The sequence below is a fragment of the Mesoplodon densirostris genome, chromosome 4 (assembly GCF_025265405.1).
Source record: "Mesoplodon densirostris isolate mMesDen1 chromosome 4, mMesDen1 primary haplotype, whole genome shotgun sequence".
Lineage (NCBI taxonomy): Eukaryota > Metazoa > Chordata > Mammalia > Artiodactyla > Ziphiidae > Mesoplodon > Mesoplodon densirostris.
This window is the reverse complement of record NC_082664.1, coordinates 41,572,793-41,599,142: the sequence shown is the minus strand read 5'-3', so window position 1 is coordinate 41,599,142 and position 26,350 is coordinate 41,572,793. Positions and strand designations below refer to the sequence as shown.

General features: G+C 44.1%; 1 protein-coding gene and 1 pseudogene across 1 annotated transcript in view; one reads left to right on the top strand and one right to left on the bottom strand.

Annotated features, from left to right (window-relative positions):
- Window positions 1-26,350, top strand: part of PRKCH (protein kinase C eta) — a 239,244-nt gene that overhangs the window by 175,223 nt on the left and 37,671 nt on the right. The window lies entirely within an intron of this gene.
- Window positions 2,401-3,015, bottom strand: LOC132489161 (large ribosomal subunit protein uL11-like; annotated as a pseudogene).

Below are 26,350 nucleotides of genomic sequence, written 5' to 3'. Positions count from 1 at the left end.
AGCCAGATGAGACCTACAAGATTACTTAGTGCTGAGTTCCTGGTTACAGATGAAAGAATTCAAGTCTGAAACATCCAAACAATAAATTGCTTCTCAGAATGGATGTTTTCTTAGGATGGCTCGCTTGCAGCTTGTTTTTCACCTCCAGAAAAAAATATTGCCATTAGAGAATTTTGTTTCAGTCTTCAGCATACTGCTGACCTGAAGGGCTAAGCAAAACATTCGGAAGCCTGTGATATTGTTCACTCCATTTCAGTGAGGAAAATGCAGTTGAGCTCAGAACATAATTACTGAGCTCCCACTTGTGTTACGAGGTATAGATACAAAATGAGTAGATGTGTTGTCTGCCCTCTGAGGTTCTTTCTGTGGAGTGGGAGAGACGGCCCGTAAATAATAGCAGATGGGCTCCAAAACTGGAGTATGCCCAGGGCATTATGGGAGCACAGAGAATGGCCACTTAGCTTAAGAAGGAGATTTAGGCAACCTTCCTATGGGAGGTGATGCCTGAGCTGGGTGTGGAAAGTTAAAAGCTGAATAAAATTAAGTAGGGTGTTTAGGTAGGGCGCAGACTTGAACAAAATCTGAGAAGTGTGAAAGTCCCTGGTGAATCTGTGGGTGGAGTGGAAAACTACTAGAATTTTGGTAGCACTAGAGCCTAAAGATTGAAGTATGGTGGAAGATAAGGCCAGAGGGGTTGACAGAAATGAAGTTATGCAAGACTTAACATTCTTGAGAAGTATGAATTCTGTATCACTTAGGATTTGGCACCATTGCCTGTCACAGGAAATATAAAATGACAGTGGCTTAAACTAAATAGAAATGTATTTCTCTTCCCTGTAAAGAATCTGGAGGTAGGGTGTCCAGCTCTGCCATTAAAGCTCCATGGAGTCCTCAGGGATGCAGATTTCTATCTTTTCTATTCTGCCCTCTCCAAGGTCACCTCATGGTCTAAGATGGTTGCTGCGGCTCCAGAAGTCATCTCTGTATTCCAGTTCCAGGCAGTAAGAAGGGCAAAGGGCACTCCTTCCAGCTGAGTCAGCTCTCTGAACTTCCACACAGTACTTACCATGGAATTGTCCAGAACTTGGTCACATGGCTGTACCTAGCTTCAGTGAAGGCTAGGAAATTACTACATGGCTATGTTCTAACTAAAAATTGAGTTTCTCTTATTAAGGAAAAAGAAGGAGAATAGTTATTTGATAGAAAACCTGCACTGTCAGGTACAAATTTCATACCAGGAAATTTGGCTTTATGTAGCAGGTAAAAGAGAGTCTTTGAAGAATTTTCAGCAAGTTGCATGACATGAGTGAGTCGATTTATATTTTACATGTATTTGGCAGGGGTGGGGGGAGTGTGTGGACATGTGCATGTGGGCGGCAGGGGAAGGTTCAGTTTGTAGCTGTTACGGTGCTCTGGGTAAGAAGATAATGAGGCTCTGAACTAAGATATTGACGGTAGGGCTGAGGAGAAGGGCATACATTTATGAGATACCAGCAAGTAGAACAGACAGGGCTTAGTGACTAGGTGGACCCAGGGCATGAATGAGAAACCTGGGGTCATTCCTAGGTGTTTAGTTAGAAGTTTGAATAGATGATGGATGGTACCATTAGCTAGGAGAGACCATGAGCCTAGGAAGAGATCTCAGCAGAAGATGAAGACGAGAACTAGAAACATAAGATGTCAGGTACTTGAGACACATTCCAGTGGAAATGCTAGATGGGCAGATGGGTTTGAGTCTGAAGCTCAGTGAAGGGGGGCAGGAACTATATATTTGGAAGTCATCAGGACATAGCTGTTAGTTCAGATCATAGGACTGGATGAGATCATCCAACAACAGTGTCTTAAATGGAACAGTGAGCCAAAGACAGAACCCTAGGGAATCAGGCCCCATGGGAAAGCTGCCTAAATTTGGTGCTGTGGTTAAACAAAATACTGATATACTGCATCATTTAGGGTAAGTGTCCCCAGAGTACAATTCCATTTAAAATATAATGCTACAAAAAAAATAGAAAAGCATCACTTATTTTAAAGTAAGTTTGAGAGGCAGCATGTATTCTTTGAACTGAAAGAATGCTGGGCATGGTTTTCAGAAGGACCTGGGTGCTAGTCCCAGCCCTGCTTCATGCTGGTCCTGAGGTTGTGGGTGGGTTGCTGAACACTCTGAGCCTGTTTGCCCTTCTGTCCAGTGGGGTACCATTGACATAGCTTTCCTGTAGGGTGTTGATGCAGCTCCAGTCAGGTGGAAATGGAAATGTGAAAGCTCTTTGAAACATGCCACGTCGATAGAGATTATTCTTTGCATACATGCTATCAGCAGATTTGCACTTTCTCTGTAGCATAGGCTTGAGCTGAAATTTCGTTCATGATGCATCCTCAAAAATAGAAAATTCTTCACAGAAATTAGAGTTGTGGCTTGTAAAAATCAACCCTCTGAAGACCAATCTTTTTTGGAGGCGTGGGGATCATCAAATAATCCTTTATTAAATTATTTTTCTTTGTAGTTCTTGTAGCTGGGAATTTCACCACACCACTGTTGATGTCATCTGTGACGTGGTGAGGTGGGCAGCCATCAACATTGCAGCCCACCGATGGGCAGTCCCCAGGATCTCTTTAATGCTTCCAAAGAGTTCTCTAGCTAAAGATGGATGCCACATCTGTCATGCAGTGTTGACAATCTCATCAGAAGTGATGCTTCCACTCTGTTTGATGTTTTTCTGCTTCTTTCTGTCTCTTGGTGATTCCTTGAGGGTTTTGATGACCAGAGGCAGAGGCAGAAGGTACCATCTTAATCTGGGCCTGTCTGTTCTGAATGGTCAGTTTCACTGTAATCCTCAGACCCTTCCAATCACCAGTTGCCTTGGTGATGTCATTACCAACATTTTTTGGAGACAGACCCAGGGGTCCGATCTTGGGAACCAGAGCAGATGTGGCACCAAATTCCCCATCAGTGCACCTCAGGTATATGACTTTGATTTCGTTGGGGTCGAACTTAGGCAGCATGGTGGAGGCAGCTGGTGTCAGATGAACCGGGATTCGGGATGAATGAAGAAAGTTGCACCCTGGGCTCCTCTGAGCCAAAAGCTGAAAGGGAACCAATTTTTTTTACAGTAAACTAAATCTGATTATGCTTTCCTTTCAAGCCAAATAATTTTCTTTGCATTTTAGCCATATTTTGATATCATGTATCGTTAATATAGTTACCATGTACTTATCATAAAGTCCTTAAGATAGTTTCCTTGGGAAGCCCTGGAGCATAGGGGACAGATTGTAAAACTTGAAGACTATACTGTTGCATTTTGTTTAAATGTCAGCTGCCTCTCTAATGTATGGGGGAAACAGTCGAACTCATTTTGAGTTTACTTTTTCTGGTATTGAAGCAAATTTTTTTTTTTGTTCATTTGAGGGGCGATTCAAGAACATTTTTGGACCATCACTGGAGTAAATATCCTGGTACAGTTTCTCCAAGGATCCAGATTAATGACAGAAAGAAATTTCAGCCCTGAAACACTTTGATTGTTTCTGTACTTCACTTATTAGATCAGAATACTGATCCTGGCATATATCATCAGTGTTTGACCTTTGCATGAACAAAGGCTGTGGTTATTTGGGACTAATTGATATATGTGTTAATTGATTCCACTGGCTAATGAAATCAGACCACCGGTCTTGCTGTATTCCCCACCAAATTGATCCAGCAATCTACTGCTTCATTATAATTAAACACAATCTTGGATTCATTTGCTAAGCTCTAAAAATATAATCGTTGATCTTTAGGTACCAGATGAACACTGCCATTTGTAAAAAGTGATTCAGTTGTACAGTTAAACAAATGCCTGTGAAATGCCTACTTAATGCAAAGCTTTATGTCACACCCTCAGAGACTAAAGGAAGAATAAAGGAAGGCCCCGCCCTCTAGCTTGGGTTACCTATTCATTCCTTTCACACTTAGGTGTTGAGTACACATCCTGGGCCAGCCACTGTTCAAAGCTCTGGAAATAAAGCTGACAAAACCACCTACCCTCCAGGAGCTTAAATTCTAGCACAGGTAGTCAGACAAGCAAAAAGTAAGTATATTGAGTGTCAGGGTGATAAACTCTGTGGAGAAAAAGCTATGTCAGGGAAGATAAAGTTTGAGGAGAATGGTTTTACTGTTTACACAGAGGATTAAGAAAGGCTACTCTTGTAAGGGCTCTTTGAGCAGATAGAGGAAACAGGGTCTCTATGAATAACGGGGGGAAAAGCATTCCGGGTCGAAGGAACGGCAGGGACACTGTGGGAGGGGCATGTGCTCTTGGAGGTCAAGGATGGCTGGACAGAGAGGTCTGGGGCAGAGCGGAGGAGATGATCCAAGCTCTCTCCCTGCTTCTACCACACAGAATAATAGCCATGTGTGCTGAGCATGTATCTCATGAGAGCAAACACCTCTGCAAGGAGTTGTACCTATTTAATTCTGCCTTCTTACGACATCTCTCCAAGGAAATGGCATCATCCTTCTATTACAGATAAGGAAACTTGAGGCTCTGGGAAGTAACTTGCTCAAGGTCATGCAGCCTGTGGTGGAACTCTATCATCCCACCTCAGGTTTGAATCCATGAAGGTGCCAGTTCCTCCATCCTCCAGGCCTTGGAACATGCATTTCCCTTTGCCTGGAACACTTCTTCCTCTCTCTGCCAAGGGAATGCCTGCTGACCCCTGCAGTCTCTGCTTGGTTGTCACCTCTAATGGGAAATTCTCCTGGACCCCCTTGCCCCCCACCTCTGTCTGGGTTGGGTGCCCACCCTCTCTGCTCACACAGTGTCCTATAATACCCTTCCCTCAGCATCCTTCCTGGCCTATGCCTCTCTGCGTATGGGCTGCCTTGTGAGAGCAGGGACCATGCCTCTTTAACCCAGCATCTATCACCACTGTTATACTGGTCCAAACCCATGATTTGCTGAGAAATCAAGGTAGTGTTTTGGTTTTTTTTAATAAATGAATGCCTTTTGAGAATTTGACCTACTGAAAAGAATGTTTGAGCATCCATAATAGTATTTTTCAAATGATTGTTTTAATTCTTATGGATTTTAAAATTCTGGATTTTCATTTTGATGATAACATACATCTTTCACTCACTATAAAGATAAAATTTCTTCCTTGCGATTGTAATTCTCAAGTGAAAGGTATTTCATAGGAAAAGACATGTCTATCAGTGTTTCTTCACATGTTCTTTCAAAAGGAGCTGTACAGGGCCTCCCTGGTGGCGCAGTGGTTAAGAGTCCGCCTGCCGATGCAGGGGATACGGGTTCGTGCCCCGGTCTGGGAGGATCCCATATGCCGCGGAGCGGCTGGGCCCGTGAGCCATGGCCGCTGGGCCTGCGCATCCGGAGCCTGTGCTCCGCAACGGGAGAGGCCACAACAGTGAGAGGCCCACATACCGCAAAAAAAAAAGAAAAAACAAAAAAAAAACAAAAAAAACAAAAGGAGCTGTACAGTACTTGGGTTTGAGAAACAGTGGTGGTCTCTGCCATGACCCTTCTACACTGGATGACTTAGATCCACAGAATTTGTAGAAAATTTAAGTTGTGTACTTTTCTGCTTTAGGTGATGCTAATTCCTCTCAGATGTACATCAGGTCTGTCTGCTATGTTCAGAGGACTTAACAGTAATCTGTTCCATTTTTTTATGCCTTTCTGCTAAAAGGAAAGGTAAAAACTTCTTCAAGATCATTTTTACAAACCGGACATTGTTTTGTAAGTTCCTTAAACCTATCATGTATATTTTACATATGTGACTATGTTAGAAATCCTGGTGATTTCACTTTTTTTACAGTTATGTGTAAGTTATCGAATACCATCAATACCCTAAAATTATTAAGGGGCTGTGCAAAGACATTTTTCTCATAAAGATGTGTATATACAGTCTTGGGTATATCGGTATACATTCGTTAGTGAGAGCAATGATTTTCCCCGGTGTTTTTTATTTTTAAAATAAAATGGATTCTTCTCTAATTATGAAAGTAACATATAGTAACTGTTGAAAATTTAAAATTAAATAACCTATAACCCTACCACTGAAAGATAATCATTTTCTTCAGATATATTTCCTTAGAGTTTTAAAATGTATTTACTTAAAAAAAAAAAGAAACAAAATTGAGGTCATAGTATATATACATTTTTAACCTGATTTTTTTTCACTTAATTTGTCATGACCATTTTCCCCTATCATAAAAGTCATTTACATTCTCTTTTTTTTTTTTTTTTTTTGCGGTCCGTGGGCCTCTCACCGTTGTGGCCTCTCCCGCTGCGGAGCACAGGCTCCGGATGCGCAGGCCCAGCGGCCACGGCCCACGGGCCCAGCCGCTCCGCGGCATGTGGGGTCCTCCCAGACCGGGGCACGAACCCGTGTCCCCTGCATCGGCAGGCAGACTCTCAACCACTGCGCCACCAGGGAAGCCCTACATTCTCTTTTAAACCTAATATTACATGATACAGAGTGGTCTACCATATGGACCTACTTAATTTATAGTACATTTAAGTTGATTTATTAATAATGGTGAATTTATTATATCCTTGTACACATCTATTTGGATCAGTCTTTGATTCTTTTCCTGGAACAGATTCCTGGAGGTATTACTGCTGAGTCAAAAGGCATGCGTGTTGTTATAACATTTTTTCCTGGGGTTTGAGGGACCTGGGTTCCAGTTCTGCCTTGCCACTTCCCAGCTGTGGAATTTTGAGCAAGTTACGTAACTGCTATAAGCCTCAGTTTCTTCATTGATAAAATGCAGATCCTAGAAATGCACACCTGAGTGGTGCATGTGAGGCCTTTAGCCCAGAGCCTGGTATGTAGTACATGCTCAGTAATGTTCACTTTTTGAACATTCTTTGGAAAAGTGCATCAAAGCACATGTTTTACTGATGAGTATTGGTGTTACCCAGTGGGTTGTGTTTGTCTTTCCACTTCACTCCACCACCACCCCCATAGATCTTAAGTGTACAATTTGATAGGTTTTGATGAGTGTACACAATATGTAATCAATTCTCTAAATAACAGATAGAATGTTTCCATCATCCCAGAAAGTTTCCTTGTGCTCCTTTCAGTTAGTCCCTAATCACCCCTATAGGCAACCAATGTTGATTCTATATAGATAGTATAGGACGTGAATATCCATATTAGGATCCTGAAAATAAAACCACTTCTCAGTAACATCCTTGTGAGTATAAGAGGATGGGGTTCTTTAAGGTGACTTTGTGAGTGCAGTGATGGTCATGGTTCAGAAGAAACCCCCCAGAAGACCTCATTCCTTGTCAGCTTTACTCTCTGTAGAGAAAACAGTTCAAGAGGATAAACATCAGCACATCAACAGTGGTTGTCTGAGTATCTGAGGGAATGTAGGTGGTTTTTATTTTCCTTTTAATGCTTTTCAAATGTTCTACATTGAACAAACATTGTCTTTTTAATCATTAAAAATATTATTTTCAAAAGGGAATCTCAAATATGATATTGAATATACCCCAATATGAGTTTTTCAACATGATTATATCAAAAATAGGTACCTTGCTGCTGCTGTACTAATTAAGTTCTGTCAAGCCTTGGCCTTCAGGCTGTGATCACTCCTTGTCTGTGAGTCATCATCCTAGTCTGCTCAGGCTTCCATAATGATCACCATAGACTGGATGACTTAAACAACAGAAATTTATGTCTACACTTGTAGAATCTGGGAAGTCCAAGAGCAAGATGCTGGCCATTTTGGTGTCTGGTGTGGCCTGTCTTCCTGGTTTGCAGACAGCCACCTTCTTGCTGTATCTTCACATGCCTGGTGGAGAAGAGATGAGAAGCAAGCTCTCTAACGTCTCTTCTTATAAAGGCACAAATCCCATCATGGGGGACCCACCCTCATGACCTTATCTAACCTGAATTACTTCCCAGAGGCCCCATCTCCAAATATGGGGTGGTTAGGGCTTCAACATATGAATTTGGGAGGTATGCAACCATTCAGTGCATTGCAGTGGTTCATTCATACATTTATTCAATTTTCAACATTTTCTATTATGTGAAGCAAGGTGCTTTGCAACTACTTGATAGTACAAAATCTACCTGGGAATAATTTCAGCCCTGAGGAGAATAGTACCTGCTGGAGTTGAACACACCATGGATTGACGCAAGAGAACAGCTGAGGATTAGATGAGGGCATTGTCATTCTTTTGGCTCACTGAGCCGTGTATGTTAGTCTTGGAGGGTATGTTTTCCAGTTGTGCTGAGACCAAATCCTCCCCCTGGATCCCAGTACTTAAGCCTGGCAGGAGAAATAGCTAAGCGGAACGTGGTATTACTGTTTGCCTTTTGATAAATAGTCTGCCTGAAGGTGGAATTTTTTCCATTGTCTTGCAAATGTCAAATTTTACTTATCAGCAAACTTCCTAAGAAGAAATATAACTTGGTGCAAACACCCTGTTACCATTTAGCAAAAATGCCCAGACACTGATGAATTTCTGGGTTAGGTGCAAAGAAAAGTGAGTGAAACTGACAGGCAAACTGCCCCGCACCTTGGAGAATGACACCACTGAGGGATCCAGTTCCCAAAGTGTGTGCATGGTGCTCAAAATGGGAAGGTGGCAGTTTGACTGTATGACCTTTCATTTCTCTTTCCTCCCTTGGCACTGCTTCTCCTACCTCCAGAATATCCCTCCAAAGCTGCTTTTTCACATATAGAATCTCTATCCTACATTCTTGATACTTCCCTGATCCATGTCCCACTGACACAATTTTTGAGCCTTGGGATTGGAAGGGAGTTCACAGTTATGTACCCTTCTTTTTCAAAGCATGAATACCTAATAGCCTGCTGAGGGGTCATTTTGTCTATATTTAAACACCTCCAAACAAAAAGGAACTTGTTCCCTCCACTTTTAGGCATCAATGACTTGGAAGTTTCACCTTTGTATTGACTCAAACAATATCTCTCAGTACCTTCCATTCGCTGGTTCTGAACCACCTATAAGGAGGAAACTGAAAAAACACAAATCTAAAAGAAAGCCTTTCAGATATTTGGAGGCAATCTGGTTCTTCCAATGTAGTTTACCTGTCAAAGAAGGAAATATGATTAGTGTGATATTGTTCATTCTGGTTATCTTTTTGCAATCACTGATTTCTGAGCAATCATAAGCCATCCATGTAATTTTTCATTCTTGATTCAGTATCTATTTGATATGTTACGTTCTTCTTCTCTAGTAAAATCAGCAGCATCATAACTAGTAATTGGTTAACTAAAGTGAGTTGTGATGTTAATAGCTCATGTTATTCCTCTTAAATAAGACTTGAGCTTTAATTGAATTTTGTTGATGCTGATTATAGGGGTGGCAGGCATGGTGGGAAGTTGATTGTTGATGTGACTTTAGAATAGGCTCTTCAGAGTTTCCTTTTGCAAAGATGAGGCAGAGGATGAGCACAGGTGTGGGGATGGGGGAGATGAAGACCTGAACACCTCGAGTTAGAGGTGCCTGTGGAACGCCTAGTCAACTGACCATCTCAAAGTTGTAAATACCAGGCTAACGTTGAAGACAGTGGCCATAGGCTCCAGGTTGATTGCGTGGCAACAGTGTGCAAATGAGGCAGTATTGACTTACAGTTAAGAGCAAGGCTTTGGAATCAAACTTGGATTTGAAACTTACCTCCACAGTGTACTAGCTCTGTGATACTGGGTAAACTCTTTAATTCCTCTAAGCCTCAGCTTCCTAATCCATAACATGGGGATGACAGTTCTGCTTATCCCATGAGGTTATTTTGAGAATTCAATTCATGCTGCTTGTTTATCCCCATATCTGGTATCAGTTAATTCTCCGTACATGTTATCAGTTATAAAGAAGAAAATGATCCAGGGAAGAAACTTGAACAGTGAACCCATTTAAGAGGTGGACAGATTTAATAAGGAAAGGTCAAATAAATTACAGTATACCCTGCAGAATATTATACAACTATTGAAAGAATGAATGAGTTAGATTTACATTTATTCACCTGGGTGATTTTTTCCTGATAGATAAATCAGTGAGAAAAATAATTTAAATGGTTCATATGCTCATTTAAGTCCCATTTTTTTGCTTTAAAAAAAAAGGTAGCAAAACCCAACTGTACATAGATATGTGCATGGAAGAAGTTGTGGGAGAGCAGATACAAAACAAGTTTGGGATGGGGTGGATAGTTCTTAATTTTTCGATAGGTATCTTTATACTGTATCACACTGATTGTAGTGAGAATGTGTCACCTTTGTGATTTTTGAGAACCAATATTTTTGAATGAAATAAGCAAAAGGAGTGGGGGATGGGCAGAGGAAGAGGAGAAATCAGTCAGTAGGGAGTGAAAGGGAATTGTCAGCAAGGGAAGAGATGTTCTCCAGGGGGTGCAGGATGAAGAGCCAAGATCCTCAGGCTTTTTCTCTCGTTTGTCACGGCTCTATCAGGGCTTGGCATCCAGAGCTTTGGTTTCCTTGTTCATTTTCATTTGGTATCCCTCCATTTCTGGCACATGGTGTAGCAATATTTCTTCTCTCTTCTCTTCATTTCTGTTTTATTTCTAGCTACTGAGCTTGTCCAGAGGAACACATTTGGGGAGATAAAGGATATGAAGATGGGTATAAACAGTGTATTAGTTATTGACTAAAGAGCAGTGTCGATGTAACTTAATTAGATGAGTTAATGCATACATATGATAAAAAAAAGAAATGTTGAGCTATTCTAAAAAGATTACAGTGAAAGCTAAGTCCAGCTTCCTGATTTCTCTTTCTCAAGGCAACCAGTTACCCATTTCTTGTATGTCCTACCAGAAATGGTTTACATATACACAAGCTCTGTGTTTCCTATCAAAAAACAAATGGTGCTATAGGATACACTTGAAGATTTCCTAAGCCTTTTGAAAGACCAGCTCTAAACTCTTGTAAAAAAGCTAACAGTTTAGAGCCTCCTCCTCTTTTCCAAGCAGGGTCTGTGGGTGAGGGTTCAAACGTGCCAAGAATTCTGCTCTTGTTGGAGAAACTGTTCAGGTCTGTTGAGATCATGCAACAGGCTTATAAAAGTTTATTGCAGTTATATAGCTACAAAGAGAAATTTATTTCCAGCCCTACACGTCTCGTGCAGCTGCATCAGTGGTTATATTTATAACGAGATTAAGGAGCAGCGGCACTCATGTCCACGCTGGCTGCATGGTTCTCGCTTTGGTTTGATGCAGAGTGGTCATTTACCAGCAGCTTCTCAAACCCCTTTCTCTGCAAAGCGCTGGAGCAGGCACTGGCAAAGGGAGGAAAAAATCAGACGTGAGCTCTTATGCTCTGTAAACATGTGGAAGCCTTCCAGATCTTGTGAATTAAGCAACAGCGGGTGTTAAATCTTCGTTTAATCCAAGCAATGAGAAGCTGGCCCCTCCCAAGTTTGCCGTTAGTGAGGATTTTAACACTCCTTTGACAAAGAAATGGGAGGGAGCAGTAGAGGAAAGCAGGTGATGGTGAGTCATGAAATTCACCCTTTAGAAGAACAGCTCTTGACATCATGAGCCCTTCCTGAGTGAGGTACCCAGGGCTCTTGTGTTAATTCTTGAAGGAAGGGAGGGAGGGAGGGAGGAAGGAAGACCAGTTTTTTTGGTTTGTGTGTGTTTGTTCTAATTCCTACACTGGATGCTGGAATTGAGAAAAATACTCTGTAGCGGTGAAATTAACTTAAGACTTAATTTACAGCTTGGGAGGAAAATTTTGACAAAGCAAACCTGAGATCTAAATGCTATCAGGCTGGCCGCTTTATTACTACTCTAAAAAAAGGGGCATTCCGTTTGGGCCTAAAGAACACTGAAATTTTGTTTTCTTGTCTGTGAAGAGACAGGTTCAAACCTGTCAGAGGCAGTTGCTGAGTTTCCTTATGACTGACTTATATGTGTGGCATTGATTTTTTTTTTTCCAGTAAGAATCTGGATGAGTAATACAGAAAGTTAAAAAATAGCAAAAAAGAAAGAAATGAGAAAAGCTAGCCAAGGTCTGCCCCAGATGCCAGGAAGGTCCACACAGACGGGAAAAATCTGTGAGGTCTCTGTTTGTTTCTCCCCATGCAAATACTCAGCTGCACTCTGCAAAGCTTGAGTGCCCTATCTATTCAGCTGCCATTTAAGAAATAGGACTCTGTTCTCCACAGCTTATTCCTTGGGGTTTCAGAGTGTAAAATATGAAGTGTGTATAATCACAGTTCCCAGCATTTCTTGGCATTTCAGCTTTGGCAGCAAGAATGGGAAAAACTGAAGCTTTTATGGCTGGGAAGGCTGAGTGTAATCTTTGTGCTGTTGTACTACCAAAGGAAGTGAGTATGTTAAAAAGCACGTTCCCTCTGAAGTCTGTCTGAGGGGCTGCTGGGCTTTGTTCAGGTTGCTGCAGCTATGGTATATGTTTATGGTCTGTTTGCATCAAAAGAAAGAGGGAGTATTGAGGGCTTACTGTGCAGAGCATTTTCACAGTATCTCACTTGATACATGATCCAGGAAGGGTGGCCTGGGTCACACTTGGTGTGTAAAGAGTTAACTCTAGAACTGATAACTTCCCAGAGAAGCTCAAGATACTGTACTTCCTAAGAATGAGTTCTCAAGATAACAACTCAGCAAAGAGTTAAGATGAGAAGAATTCAGGAAAGAACAAGCACTTTCAAGAGAAGAATTTCAAGAAATTGCTGTAACTCTGAGTGGGTAGCTTACATGGTGAAGAGGTAGGTCACCCCGTGTCTTAGTTTTCCCGGGGAAGTCCCAATTTGCTCCTGTGATTCCCCCTTAATAGCGCCCCCCTTTTACTCAGAGGCCCATTTTGGACAGTACATTGCACAGTCACCCTACAAAGAGGTGTCCACATTCTACAGCTTTTTCTTTTTTTCTGTGAGATGGCAGAACCAAAGAAAAGGGGATATTTTTTAGAAGTTTAGAGGGTTCCCCTTCTGTAGGAAAGGAATTCCCCCAGAATTTTCTTTTCATGGACTATTCTCTCCCAGGCCATGAATTGGAAATTTAGTTATTAACCATTTAGAAGTATCTTTTTAGCATTGGTCACTATCTTAATTTGAAAGACACATGGAAGAAAATTGCTTTTCCCCTGAGTCCCATGTTTTATTTCCTTTGCATGATACTTTAATATATTTGCATGAGAGATAAATTTGTCAGTAGTCATAACTTTATGGGTCCACATTCATCTATCTATTTATGCATCTGTTAAGTCATTCATTTATTCATGCAGCAAATATTCATTGAGACCTACTTTGTGTCTAAGGATATCATAGTGACCAAGATAGGCCAGGACCCTGCCTACAGAAAGCATGTATTCTAGTGTAAGCATATAAAAAAGTAAAAGTAATTACTCGTGAAAATGACATGGAAGGAAATAAGTGCATTTTTCATGCTTAGTTTTACTCGATAGAGCTAAAGAAAGGGGAGATGAGAGAGACAGACAGCTACCTCTCCGTCCACTTTTTTCGTTGCTGAACGGGATCTCAAACTCAAATAGCTCCAGAATAGGGACCAAAGGGGACACTACAGTCCCACAGTTCTAACCAAATAGAACTCATGTGTCTGTACTGAACTAAAGTTCAGTTTAAAGAAGAAAAACAAGAAACCCAAGGCCAGACCACATTTGGCCCTGGCCACTCATTCACTTCCTCCAAAACTCCCAGATGTCCTTTAGCTCCACATCAGTGCCCACAGGCCTGGTTCAGTCTTCCATTGCAGTAGGTCCCCTTGTGGGTCCTCGGAGGAAATGAGGGCAGTATGTGTTAGAATGTTACAACCACAGGGAGCTCTTCCACCTCACTTTGGAAACATCGAACCATCCCTCCAGAGTTTGGATGGCAGCCAGACTCTGCTCCAGGAAATCTGATGGAATATCCGAGCACTAGCAGAAATGTCATGAAGATCATCTTTCATCATGGAATTTCTACACAGTTCTGTGGAACTCCCGTGAGTCAGCAGGAGGAACTCCACCACACTGTGGCCCCGGGCCTCAAATCAGAGGGGCTGTGGCAGTTTCCCAGCCCCAGCTGGGGGGTGTCGGGGGGGTATGTGGTGTTACCATACATGCCAGCCCTGGAATGCAGGCTCCTTCGAGTGGGCGATGATGACCCTCCCAAGCCAAGTCTGAACGCCTTGGCTTCTTGAGTGGGCTCTCTCTGGAAAGCTCATCTTCCCTTTTTCTTTAGCCGTCACCCACCCCCTGCCACTCTCCCAGAAAATTTCTCTTCAGTGCCAAGAGTGAGTCTCCTAGAAAACCAGACACTATCCTTAACCTAGACTTTCATGAAGGATGGGAGAGGCTATCAGTCACCTGCCCTATGGCTCCATGAGGTGCTTTCTCAGACCAAGAAAGAAAGAAAAAAAACAACCCCTAAGAAGGAACCTGACTGCCTCTTATTCCCTCTGGCCACACAGTGACTCCTCCTGAACAGACATTTAACGCAGTAGGAAAGTTCCTGCAGCCCGTGGCCTTCCACAAATCCTCTTTTAAGGCACTGCTGTCTTCAAATGGAATTACCTAGACTCTGTTTTCTTTGAAGGTGAATCAATATGCATAAGTCTTAATTTCCCTGTTAGTAGCTCCTTCCCTTTGGTTCCCCCAGCCTTTAACACAGCCATTGACAAGGGGAGTGCCTGCTGAAAGTTACTGTATATCCTTGATTCCAAGTAACCAAAGATCACAAGATGCTGATGGTATCTGATATGATGAAAATGAGGATACTGGCAACTGGCAAGTTTTTTTGTCGTTAGTTTCAAGAAACTCTCCTGTTGCAAAAGCATTAAAGGGGATGGAGTGGGCACAGATCTTAGCATCAAGGCAATACAGAGGTTGGAGTCTTGTTCTTCTCTAGGTATGGATAGGGGTGTGTTTTTTTCCCCCTCTCTAGGCACAGTGATGGAGGATGGCTTGGTTAATGATATTATCAAGGCCATCCTAGTGACATCCATCCAGGAAGCAGAAATCTAGATGGCCAGAAAAGTGTATGATCAGCTGACTTTGAAAGCTCTTCCTTTTTTTTTTCTGTGCTAGTCAGGCTTCTGCATGAGGACAGGATATAAGGGCAGTGGTATGTGCAGACACCCACATTTTCCACAAAGTCAGTCTACCCCTCCCCAGTTTCTGTCTTGGTAGATTTGTGCTCCTGGTCATTTCTTTCCCCCAAGTCGGGGAACCCCATCTCAGATAAGAGGAGGTTTGGCATTACATAGGATAAAGGTGAAAAAAATGCTGGTCAGGTGGTTGGGTTTGTCCCACACATGAGGCCCTATGCTGTAAATGGTCTTTCTTAGATGGATTTCTCATGTCTGTAGATGTATCTCAAAGAGCGGAGCTTGAGGGCATTACTTCACTCAGAACTTAGAGTCAGTTTTTTTTGCTCTGCTCTCAAGACGGTGCTACTGATTAGACTTGTAAGCATCCCATTTGGCAGCGCTTCTTTCCCACCCACGTTCTCACCTTCCCAAGGTGAGCATTATTCTGAGTCATGTCCAGATTCCTGTAATGTGTTATTAATATGGGCGGTAGGGCTGCGTCAGTCCAGGGTCTAGAGAGCTGTGCAGAGGCAGAAGGGAACTTCAGAAAGAAGCCCCAAACCCTGCCGACTCTCTTCCAAGGTGCCAAGCCTCAGCCCCCTGCCAAGAGCTTTTGGTTGCCAGGAATCACATTTGATGCAGGTTGTGAGTTATGGCATCAATGTGTGTTTGTCTTAAATGGACCTTTTGGTTTGGAAAGTACCCTTCACCCCGCCTGACATACTGTGGTGCACTCATTTTCCCTTGTTTGGCTGGGGTTTGCAACATGCAGGCTCAGAGTAGACCATCGTTAAGTGTTTCCGTGGCCTTTGTTTGACCGTGAAGGAGCCGTCTCCACCATTCAGTTACTCATTCAGTATGTCCTGCACATCTGCTTGGTACTGGGTTTGGCTCTGAAAACCAAAAGATACATAAAACAGGGTCCTTGCCCTCAAGGCTTTAGTCTCTTGGGGGCTCCAAAAACATACATAAATTGACAGCTTAAGGCATGGTACCATAAATGGTCAAAGTGAAACGAAAACAGAATGCGATGAGAACACAGAAAAGGAAGCTATTAATTCTGATGCAGAGGGTCAGCAGAGGCTTTGGAGAAGAGATGGCACTTGAGCCGTAGGTTTTTCGTTAGCAGCAAAATATGGAAATACTTTGCAGGTAATTGGAACGGTAGGGGCAGAGGCCTGGGGGCAGGAAGTGTCCTGTGCTGGGGAATCATGAGGACTCAATGTGACTGAGGGACCAGAGCAGGGGGCGGGTGGCAGTTGAGGTAAGTTGGGGTGAGAACATGGAAGGTTTTGGATGTGGGCTAGGAAGTTTGGGTTTTATTGGCCTGTCAGTCGAAACCATCAGAAGCTTTGGAGAAAAGAGACTAACAGGAAATAAGTGTGCTGTGTGAAATGGAGTGCGGAGGAGCGAGTCCAGAAGCCAGGAGTTCAGGTAGGAGTCCTTGGAGTAAGTCAGGCAAGACCTAGTCATGGCTTGAAGCAAGCCAGTGCCAGTGATGGAGAGAGAAGAGGGATGGGAGATGGAGTGGAGGGAAAGCTGAGAGGACCCTGAGAATTGGATATGGGGACCAAGGAGTAGGCATTCAAGATGACTCCGAGATTTCCCGCAGAGAATTCTATAAAGCTTTTTTTTTTTTTAACATCTTTATTGGAGTATAATTGCTCAACAGTGGTGTGTGCATTTCTGCTTTATAACTTTTAACTGAGTGAAGACAGCAGTGGGTAACGTCCAGTTTCATCCTTTTGGGTTTGAAGGGTTGAAACATCCCGAGTAGCTTTGCCCCCAAATCAGTTAATGGCTAACTTCTCAGGCATCTCTGGATCTCCAGAGAGAGGTGTCAGGGTAGAGGTTTCAACTTGGGAGCCATCTGTCCAGGGTGATATCTGAATCCATGGGCTTCCACTGCACAACTGGGCAGACCATGTGCTGAGCAACTCCAGGGAATGCCCCTCTGTCAGAGTCTGTGATAATGTGTGTGATGACTCTGAATTTCCTAGGCGATGGTGGTAACACGTCTTGAGAAAAGGGTGCCTTTCTCTAATTTGCACAAAGGTGCCATATGGTCTAGCAGCTGTGCTGGAAATAAACCCAGGCAAGGGCCAAGAACAGAACCTCAGGGAACCGCCTACCCTTCAAGGGAGGGTGGAGGAGGAGGGGCCCAGAAAGGAGGCACTTAGGAGTGGTTAGAGACGGGAGGTAGACTGTGTTTATTAGCTGCTTTGGAATTTACCTGACAACGTAGTCCCACTCAGGGAACTCCCATCTTACTTCGGTTTAAGGATTCAGGTGGAGCCCCTGCCAATAGTATTCCTGAGTTTCCCCTTTTCACATACCGCACAGGTTTTTCCCCACCCCAGCCAATGGGAGGGTTAACATTCTCCATCCGGTTGGGACCTAGAATTATCAATTCTGGGGCTCTGGTCCCTGAGAGCCAATACTGGGCAGGTGAGCAACATCCAGAGTGAATAGATGTCTCTGGAATGCCCACTCCAGAGCATCCCCCGGTGGCTCCAAGATGGCAGGCCACGTTCGCTGTCCCTAGGAAAGGACACTCCGTCAGGCCACTCACCCCTGTCACGTTTGGCTCCAGCCAGCCAGAAGTCAGGAGTTGCTGGGGCCACTCCCAGCCCAGAACAGGCAGAACCTCTCTGATGGCCCTGAGTTCCTGACCTCTGAGGGCCTGGAAGGGCAGAGGAAACTTCTTGCCTCCTGAGCCATGCAAGGAAGAAAAGGCATCCCCAGAGCAATGGCTTGGAGAGTGTCTCGACTCATCTGTGGCACACAGCTCGCAGCCTCCCCGACGTGTGCCAGCAGGATGGTATGAACGCTTTTTGCAGAAGAGAAAGCACGAACCCTGCCTTGGCTGATGAGTCTCTCCCGTGTAGACCTCTCCATGCTGCCTCCTGGCATTTGTGACCTCGTTTGCATTGATGGAAAGTTACAGGAGGAGAGAGAGCACCACCTTCCTGGCCAGGAATGTGTCACGTAACCCAGACCAAAAATTCCGAGTTCACATCTGTGTCAACGGGACCCAGGCCCTATAGGCAGATAAAACATTGTTCAGAATGGCCATAAAACTCAGAGTGAAACTGGGGTTCATCAGAGTGGGTGGAACCCGATGGCTTGTACATTGCCTACATCAGCCAGTCAGAATGTTCTGTTTCAAAATAATCACTTTTTTCAGATCTTAAATGTTGGTGATTTTTCTTTCATCAGCTGATCCTTTATTTTTCATTTGAATGAGGAAGACTCCCTTCTCCAACAAGGAAAAAAAAATCACTTGTTCTGTCTCTGGGGCTTGCTTGTTTGGTTCTTAACCATAAGTGAACCTAGGGGCCCTGACTTCAGAAGCCCTCATGAAGTCTTGGGATAATTTCATACACTACATCCTGAAAACGCGGGCGATTACAGTACCATTTTAAAAGAAAGGTCTCTGAAGCAGAGAGGAGGGGAGAGAATTTTTCCATGACTTCAAAGGGAAAATCTAGGAGTAGAACCCAAGAGGCTGAGGTTCAGGAAATGTGTTCTCAAACTGCCTTCTCTGGAAAATGCAGGGAACCACTGGTTCCCAGTGACAATTTTGGATTTATCAACTTCCAAAAAGAAAGTAGTCCCATACGATGGGAATTGTGTTCTTTAGTTTTGGCTTAAAGGATTTTCTGAGATTTTAAGTCGATTCTTCTGTAATATTCTGTCCCTTCTGGTTTTGGAGTTTTCCATGAGATGCCTTTAAAAAAAAACATCCGATGAGCTTTTCAACTTGATGAAGGACTTCAGGAATCTTATTATTCCTTTTCTTCCTGGACTGACCTTTTAATGTTATGCAAAATGTACAGGGGTAATTTGTCTTGTCTGGTTATAATACTACACTGTTGTAAGGATGCTTAATCACGAGGCACACACTTTAGTCATGCGCTGTTGTAACCTACAAGCCCAGCTTTCTTATATTAACTCTAGGACTAGATTGAGAGCCAGAGTGTTGAGTACAACTGGCTGGGTGACACAAAGAAGTCACCACCAAATGCAGAAAGCAGCTCCCATTATTTCTTCTTCATTTCCTGAGCACCCATTATGTACAGAACACCAACTACGTATTTGAGGGAGATACACTGGCCAGAAGAATTTTATACTCAAGGGGTGTATGGGTAAAGGGCATGTAACCAGAGTTTAGGGTAAAAAAACTAGGGCTTGTTCAGTTTAATCAGCACTTAATTGCCCACTCAGCCCAGGCACCTTGCTCTGAGGTTAGAGAGCTGAATTAAGCATGGGAAGGACCTGCAGGGAAAACAACAAATACAGTCAGTGCAATCAATGCTGTAATTAGAAGTATGCAGCAGATTCCCCTGGAGCACAGAGGAGAGACATCATGCTTGTCCAAGGAAGGGACGCAGGAAGTTTCTGAGGCACAGAGGCTTCAGTGAGGCTGAAGTGGTCAGACAAGCCCAGTAGAGAAGAAGGAAGAAAGATGCTGGCCAGAGCTCCTCAAACTATCTGCAGTGGTAAGCCAGTGGATTTTTCTTCCTTTCCAATCCATTTAGGACCAATACTTGTATAAAATGTAATAAAAGTAAATTCCTAGAAAAATGAACTTTTAAAAAGACATAAATAGAAGCCCAAATTTTTATTAGATTCAACAGACATAAAATTACTGTTGAATAGTTATAAAAGTTTCTACATGCTGATTCTCAAGTTTTCTATTTACTTCATTGCTACTTCATTCATTTTCTACTTCACTGTGGGCCAGTAGCAGTTTGCAGGTGAGTACCAGTCCGCGGACCACACTTTGAGTAGCGCTGCTCTAGGCACAGAGAACATTTGTCCACCAGAGAGCACGGTGCTCATCTGGGAATGTAAAGCAGGCGAGGACAGTGTAGGGAGGAAGTAAGGCTGGCAGGGCAGGCAGAGGCCCAGTGGTGGAGCATTACGGATGCTACAACCAGACAGGAGCCTCTTAAAGTTTCAGACGTCCAAGTGACAAGATCAGAACTGTAGTTCTGAAAAATAACTGGTAGAGCATGGAGAATGGAGGAGAAAGGGGGAACAAGACCAGTTAGGAAGTGCAGTGATCCACCTGGGAAGAGATGGGCTGACTAGAGACCATGGCAGTGTGGTGCAGAGAAGGCATCCAATTCTAAATATAATCAGGAGGCGTAATTGTCAGTTCTTAGTGATTGACTGGATGTGAGCAGTAGAGAGGGGATGTCATTGAATCCCATCCCATCATTTTACAGATGAGGAAACCGAGGCCCAGAGGGGTGGCAGAGCTGAGGCAAGAAACCTTGCTTTCTTGCTTGGAACAAGTGTCCTTGTCCCTTGACTAGACAGTGCACCAGATAGTACCTGCATGCCAGCTTGACCACCTGACCCCCTGTGCTGCCTCTGAGGAGAGGGTAGGATGTGTATCCCTCAGAAGGTTCTGGTGCACCAAGATGCCAGCCTGCACACTGCCCAGCAGCACTCAGCCAGCCGGCCTGACTGCCTGTGCTCTCTGCTCATGGCCACTGTCTTAATGACAGAATCCACTCCCAGGTTCACTGTGTCCTATAGTAGTCAGTTGAATTCACATACATCCTGTTTAGGAGATCAACAGAATTTTTAATATCCTCCTTTTACAGGAACACAGTTTGCTCTCACCTATCAGCCAAATATGAACAGGCAGTCACCAAGCAGGGCCAGTTTACCTTTCTCTCTTGGATGGAATTGGTTTGGTTCTAGATGGCACAGGAAGGATTCATGTCTGGAGCGGGGTGGACTTGAAAGTGTGTTCAGAGCCACAAAGGTTCCTGGGGCACTGTACTGGTCCTAGGTCACCTCCAAGACAGGACCCCAGCAGGCAGTGGCAGCTTCATATCTGCTCCAGAGGTCCCAGATGGGTGCCAGGGTTCCAGCACAAACCAGAATCAACCAGCTTCCTAAGAGTCCCCCACGTCCTCCCTTAATCCAGCTTCATTGGGGTCTCAGGACCAAACCAACACCAGAGGGCAGAGGGGGCGTGCTCTTCAGAATATCAGCCATTGGGACTTCCCTGGTGGTGCAGTGGTTAAGAACCCGCCTGCCAATGCAGGGGACACGGGTTGGATCCCTGGTCTGGGAAGATCCCACATGCCGTGGAGCAACCAAGCCCGTGAGCCACAACTACTGAGGCTGCCCTGTGGAGCCCGCGAGCCACAACTACTGAGCCCGCGTGCCACAACTACTGAAGCCCGCGTGCCTAGAGCCCATGCTCCACAACAAGAGAAGCCACCACAATGAGAAGACCGGCCACCGCAACAAAGTGTAGCCCCTGCTCGCCGCAACTAGAGAAACCCCTTGCGCAGCAATGAAGACCCAACGCAGCCAAAAATAAATAAATAAATAGATAGATAGATTTATTTAAAAAAAAGAATATCAGCCATGTATTAGGGGCTCAGTAGGTGCAAAGCACGGCGTTAGGCACCAAAGGGAACTCAAAAATACAAAGATAGAAAAATGAAAACAAGGAGGCACCGCCTTAGAGATCGCATTTAATGAGAATCATAAAATAGCAGCAGCCCGAGGCAGGATTTTGGAACTTGTACTCTCTGCCTGCCCCTTCCTTTGAATACCTGTGACCCGTTGTTGGCTTCCTGTGGTAAAGGAAGGTGAACACCAGTGCAGTGGCCTTGATAGAAATTCTTAAATGGAAGCATGGTACCCAGAGTTGACTGCTCATTTGTGAAAACACGTAATAAAAAATATTAATAGACTTAGACACACTGAAAAGATACCTTCATTTATCACCATATTGTTTAAACAGTGAACAATTAGAAAGAAACAACATCTCCCAAAAGTGGCCTTGCAGAACCTGGGTTTTATCACATCATTGAATGTATGAGACCCATCTCCATAACTGGGTTTATGTCCTAAATAATTAGGCAGGGAGAGGGTAGAAAACGAGGACTGGGTGTACCAGTGGAGTTTTATTTGATTGCGTTGTGAGATGTGGATCCCATGTCAGTTCTTCAGAATGGAAATAAATGTCCCCAGCCACAGTGATAGTGTTGAGAGCCAACAACAGGATTTAGTGGCTTCCCTCTCCTCCTCCAGCTTATTCTGATTGAAAGAATGGATCACCTGTAGTGAACTGCCTGGCAGTTCAACTTAAACCAACCTTTTCTCGTTGCGCTGGGCAGGGCTGCTGATGCTGAACAGAGATCTTTGCTCCTACGTCTTAGTGCTTCAGAAAGTGGTCTCAGCAAAGATGTGCAAAGGAGACGACAGTGTTGGATGATGGGGTTGCACCAGTTCTTGAGACATTTTGCTCGTTGGCGCCAGGCTGGGGCACTGCGTGGCACGCTGCTTTGGCTTCTTGCTCTCTTCCCCGCAGAGCCGTTTATAAGCCAGATCTGTCATTTAATAACCTAATAGACCTCCCTGCCTCAAACTCAAAAGCTTACAGTAGTTACTTAGAATTTATAAAGTCCATGTATCCTCTCTATTGGTTTTGATTCTCATAAAAATCTTAAGTAACCGGCCATGCTGTTATCGGTTACGTGTTTCTTTGTTGTTGTTGTTGATGAGGAAATAATAGCTAATGCTTCCATAGCACTTCAGTGCATTGTGGGCACTGTTTTAAGCAATTCATATTTAAAACACTCATAATTCCCGTGAGGCAGGAACTCTCCTTATCTGCGTTTCATGATAAGGAAATATACGCAGAGTGATTAAGTAAATGGCCCCAGATCACACAGCTAGTAAAGAATAGGGCCAAGACTCAAACGCAGGATGCCTGGCTCCAGAGTCCCTTAACCTCACACTACGCTACTTCTTAGGAACAGGCAGACAAAAGTCAGTCAAATAACCTCCCTAAGGTTGCCTGGGGGAGGGGGAAGGAAGCAGATTGTAGCGCATCCATCATTCTCGGCCACAAGTCCAGATTTGCTCTGTCTTCAGAATTGATCACTCTGGATTTGTTACCAGATCATCAGCATGGACTGTGGTTCCCTAGGAAATGTAAAATATGCCCCACTATTATTGCTGCATGAAACCTTATATTTGCAAGAGGTCTTTAATTGCCTCTGTAATATACATATGGGAATATGTATAATGTTGTGGCATGGGTTATTTATGGAATGAAATCCAGGGTGAGTAACTGTTTAGACTAAGGTTGATCACCTTGTGACCTTAACAGTGTTTTAACAGAGAAACTGAGGAACTGGGGAAAGTGACCAAACTGAAATAGCTTTTATTTACTGGATCAAGATTAGTCCAGCATTTAGGCAAGAAGAAGGTTAGTCTCCTCTCAAAAGCTATGTTCATCTGCTACTTCTGCTTACAAGTTTGGTGATACTTTCTAAAGTAAAAATAAGATGCATAAGCTAATTCCCCCTGATTTGTGAAGTCTGTTGACTTTTAAGATCTTAGGAAGTTATGATGACTCTTACGCATTTAACAGATTATTAAGAAGAATGCTACTACATAAAATTGGCGAGTCTTTGGACAGTGTCTCCACAGACAAGTACTCACATATTTCAAAGTGAACAACTTAAATGTCTGTTTTGAAAAACCTGGGCTCTTTGGTTACAAGACCAAGTACTGGGAAAAGACTAGGAAGGTGTTCAGGAAGTAGCAGTGACTTCTCCCAAAGGGACTGTCTTAGGGGAAAATGTGATGCTTTGCGCATTTTCTCTGACATGCGCAGCGTTAGGAGGAAATCAGTAAAGTTCCTTCTTGGAAAGGAACTCAGATGTGTGTTGCTGTCCTGAGTCCAGCCTGTGATCAGTAGTCTGGGAATGAGCTGTGGAATATTCCAGGCCTACCCTTGGAGTTTGTAATCTGATTGGGAAAAGCAAGACTTTTTATGCAAAACATAATTAGAAAACAAAGCAGTGCTGACTGTAATCCAGAACTAAGATGTGAGGTTCCTATTCAATTCTGAGGGCCTGGGAGTGGTTCTGAATAGATGTCCTTGGGTTTTTTCAGAGACTTCCATTTAGATGGCTCAGGTTTCTGCTCGGATGGGGAGAGCAGGTAACCAGATGATACCTGTTGATGTGGCCAAACGTTCCTGTTCAGGTCGTCCGAGGGCTCCCTCCCTCCCCACCCCTCCCCTGCTCTCCCCACCCCTCCCCGGCTCTCCCCGCCCCTCCCCTCTGAAATTGCTATTGCATAAGGTATTACTAATGCTGGCAAAGATTTGTGTTTAGCCATTTGCCAAAAGCAGCCTGCATATCCCTTCTTGGGGTTGGGGCTATAAACTCTACTCCTTCCTGTCATAAAACATGCCTCCTCACCCCCTCCCAGCAGTACCCGCGGCCCCCTTCACGTGGTCTGCAAGGCTGCATGTTCCTTCAGCACATGGCTGCACCAGCTTTTGCTGCTTGTTTGCCCCAAGCTGTAACCCTGGCAGAGGAGGGACCTTACTGTTTCTTCGCAGTGGACTGGCTTCAGGGAACCAGCCCCAGTGACAGGATCTAGTCTCATTAGTCAGAAGAGCCCTGGGTTTCCTTAGAGGGAACCAGCCGCAGCTAGACAAGTTAAGATGTCTCATTGTCCCTTACACTGTCTCCATTGTCTCCAGAAACCATGGCTAGCATTTCCCTAGTGCTGTGTGCCCAGTAACGTTAACAGAGCTTCACTCTGTGAACCCTTTTGTTGGTATTGGCACCGTGTGTCCAACATAAACCAGTAGGATCCGTCTGCCCCTGCCCATCCCCCCCTCCTCCACAGCTGCCCTGATTGTCATTAAAATCTTTCTGCTTAGGAGGGAGCCATGCTCTGATTCCTCCTTATTGGAAATCTTCCCATCCTTCATCTTCATGCACGTGCCCTGCAGACGGCCAGCCAGTGAGGGTCTCCTCCCCGCCTACCGTGACCCCAGCTTGTAGGCTCTCAGCATCCCTGTGACTCACCGATGCTATTTGTGGTCTTGCTAGATGAGAACCTCCGTTTCCTTGGTGGATTTCTGTGGTTGGGAAGCCACGCTGCCCTGGCAGGTAGTTTTCCATGGATCTGCTGCACTCGGCTCTCTGCAGTCGGGGGGCCTGCGGAGTTAAAGCAGGATTCAGCTTGTAGATCACTTTGTGCCCCCCCTGGACCATCAAGTCCAGGTATGCCGTTGGGCCCAGCATCTTTTCTGTGTGGTCGGAGCTAGGCCCCATGGCCGGGAGTTCCCTGACCACCAAGGGGCTATCATCTCCTTGGTGTCTTTGTCTGAAGCCCTCCACCCTGCCTCCGGCTTTCTCACCGAGTGCTGCCAGGTATCACGTAGGAAGCGTTTTGGCAAGAAGTGTCTGTGAGAGAGGTTTTCTTGGCAACTATAAAATAAGAGTACTGTAAGGAGTGCTAAATAAATGTGTGCCACTTCAGCCAGGGAATTTCAACCCTCCTGGGAGTGGGCGGGGTGGGGGTGTGTGGAAGGAAAAAATATATATCGAAGGCTCAACTGCCGGTTTGATGGCTCATTCATTTGATGGTCCTAAGGAGGTGTGTGATCTGCAGTGTGGACATTAACCAAACTCATTGCCTCTTGCATTTGTCCAGAGAGTCAATGAATGTTTTCTTTGCACTTATTTTTCCTACCATAAGACAAGGCAAGGGGCAATCTCTCAGTCCCTTTGCTCAAGTTAAGTTGGTCCTGTGTATACACAGGAGTGAAGGTGGAAACAGGCAGCCTGCATATCAAGTGCACCAAACACCAGCACTGGATAGAGCCCAGCACCTGGCCTGTGTGGGTTAGTTCGTGAGTCCCTGGCCCCATTTTAAAGGGAGTATAATAGCCAGACTCGCCACGGAGTCATTTGTGTGATCATTTCCCATGTCAAATAGCTGTTGGGAAGAAATATGAAAAGGTAGGGGGAAAGGAGCCACAAAGGAGCCTCTAACACTTCCTGGGTTGGAAATTGTTTTATCGACTTTCATTTACCGGAAAGTAAGTTATTTTGCATTTACCTTCATAATGATGAATGTTCATGCTTCATGTATTTGTTCTTAAGCTGATGTTGCAATAGATCAGCTTCACAAACACCAGATAGATTGTCACTTCATGAGGACAAATGGCATGGGGACCTCATTTAATAATTGGGAATGTTGCTTCTTTTAGCAGGGGCCTCATTTTCATACTTAAGTTGGTTAAGATTACAGGGACATATCGTAGAGCTATTGAAAATACCAGTGCTATCCACAAGCATTGGTCATTTCAGTGGTTAAAAAAATGAGCTTATGACAACAGGTCAGAATTCTGAGTCCACAAATGTTCACATTCCCCAAGCAAGGAAGGTGATTTTTTTCAACGTTCCCTTACGGCCTGGGTTCCAGAATAAATCCTTTCCATTCCTACCAGTAGATCACTTTCCCTCCACAT